This window comes from Nicotiana sylvestris, chromosome 7 (genome assembly GCF_000393655.2).
Source record: "Nicotiana sylvestris chromosome 7, ASM39365v2, whole genome shotgun sequence".
Taxonomy (NCBI): Eukaryota; Viridiplantae; Streptophyta; class Magnoliopsida; order Solanales; family Solanaceae; genus Nicotiana; species Nicotiana sylvestris.
The window spans coordinates 45,056,977-45,059,225 of NC_091063.1; the positions used below are offsets into that span (position 1 = coordinate 45,056,977).

At 32.8% G+C, this 2,249-nt stretch overlaps 1 long non-coding RNA gene across 1 annotated transcript; it reads left to right on the forward strand.

Annotated features, from left to right (window-relative positions):
- Positions 1–711: 711 nt before the first annotated feature.
- LOC138872651 (uncharacterized) lies at positions 712–2,036 on the forward strand. The gene is made up of 2 exons (XR_011401126.1): positions 712–1,104; positions 1,845–2,036. It is a non-coding gene; the product is annotated as an uncharacterized lncRNA (long non-coding RNA).
- Positions 2,037–2,249: the final 213 nt, after the last annotated feature.

Here is a 2,249-nt window from a genome sequence, read left to right on the forward strand (position 1 = left end):
CTACACTGACCTGATTTCTTTATAGCCAAGGATATGTAGGCAGCCTTGGAAGCTAGGTTCAGTCACCTTTTTTTCGAAAAAAAAATTACTTCCATTGGAGTGACATGTGAGCAAAAATTGGCTATGACATTCACTTTTCTTTGCACGAAAACTCTTCATGTTCTCGAGCAAAGAGGGGCAGTTGTGAACACCTAATTTTTGCACTATTTAACACCTCCTAAAGTTATTAGTGTTTTGTTATTTTAATTATTTTTCTCAATTTTTGTGATTTTAATTGCATATTTCCTATCATAAAATACTAAAAAAATAGTTCTTTCTTCATTTGTGCATTTTAAGAATTAACTAGTTGTTCAGTTGGTGAATTAATCTAGTTAATTGATCATTAGAATAAGTTATTTAATTAATTTATTTGTGTAAAATTAGTTTAATAAGTAGGATTAAGGAAGAAATTTGGCCAAATTTGAAAGAAAAAGTGTCCAAGAGTGCAAGATAAAGGGCTGTCATTGAAAGGGTCTGAAACTACGTAGTTTTGCCTCAAAACTACGTCGTTTCACTAAATGAAACAAGATCAAATCATACCCATCCATTCCATCTTGATCCAATGGATCTCATTCACTCTTGGCTTAGGTATTTAAAGCCTCAAAAATCTGAAAATTGTCCTCATTTTCACCCATAATTCTTTTCTCCTTCTTCTCTCTTCTCTCTCTTGACTCTCTCTACGCCGCCTCAGCTTCGCCCATCGCCGCTGGCCGGAAATCGCCACCGCCGGCGGACCTCCTCCAAACACCTCCAAATTCACATCATGTAATATCCACAACTTCCTCCTTCCATATCTCCAAACCAAATCCTTCAAAAATCCCTCAAACTCCTTGAATCTTAGATCTAGGAAACTTTTCCGACACCTTTTTGCCCAAATTCTTGAAGCTCCAACCACTACCATCCCACAATACTTACATCAATGGATAGAGCTCCTCAAGACCTAGCTATTGATGCCAATTTCACCATAAAAATCCGGCGATCAAAATCCGGCCAAATTCCGGCGACCTCCCCGAACATCCTCTTTTGGCATACCACCATTTTTTCGGCCACTTGATTTATAAAATGGTAAAAACCCTATTATTTTTCGTGGCTGATTTTTTATTTTTTCAGATCTTATTTTTGTCTATTATTAATTATTTTAGCATTAGTTTTTGAAGTTTGAAATGTCAAATTTTCTGTTTTTGCACTTGTTGAAGTAGTAAAATAGTTTTGTGTTGATAAAAGTGAGGTAGTGAAAAATACTTAAGAGTATATGGTACTTGTTTGATTGTTTATTTACTACTTCAAGACTCTTTGAGTACAACACTCAAAAGTCAAATTGTTTGGTAAAAAAATGTAGACCTTTGGACAGTGTTTGAATAAAAGTCTGTCTTTGAATAGTGGAGAGCAGATTTTATTTGAAATACTTGACAAGATTTGAACTAGAAAGTCTGCATTTTGAATTTAAGAGTAGATTTTGTAGAAAAATCTGTCAAAAAGATTGATTTTTAATTTTTTTGAAATAGCTGATTGTTTTGATATAAAAGGAGGACACTCCATCTTACTAAGGGAGCTCTAGACACACAAAAAAGAGAAAAAATCAGTAGCTATAATATCCCTTAGCAACTTTTGTGAGTTGATTCTTAAGTGAAAAACTTGTTTAAGGAAAACAGAGTAGTCTTGAAAGATTTTTCTGGAGTTACATAATTGTACTGTTTTGCTGGGGATATTTCTAATTTATTTTCTTGGGTTTGAATCTGCCGGTTGTCGCTGTCTTTTGCTGTTGTTGATGCCCGTTTAATTGTTTTGCTGTTGATTTTGGAAAGAGCTGACTCTGCTGTATTTGTTCTTCTTTCTGCTGTCCAAGTAATTTTCGGACCATGTAAACTCATAAAATCGAGTTGGAATGAAAGATAATGAAGCTGGAAAATATTAGTAGCTTTATCCTTCTATTGTAATTCATTTTTATATGCTCTTGAATGTTTGATAATGTTATAACGATATGTTAGTTAATTAAATTGTGTTAAGCATCTTTAATTATTTTTATTTTTGCAAAGCATTAGATATAATTCCACTGGCATTTGGTTGTCTGAAAGGAGCATATATATTAAAATTTGAACCCTTGTAGCCATGTTTGTCCCTTTGTTGTCACCAAGCTATGTTTTTACTATTATTATTATTATTATTATTATTATTATTATTATTATTATTATTATTATTATATTTTAGAG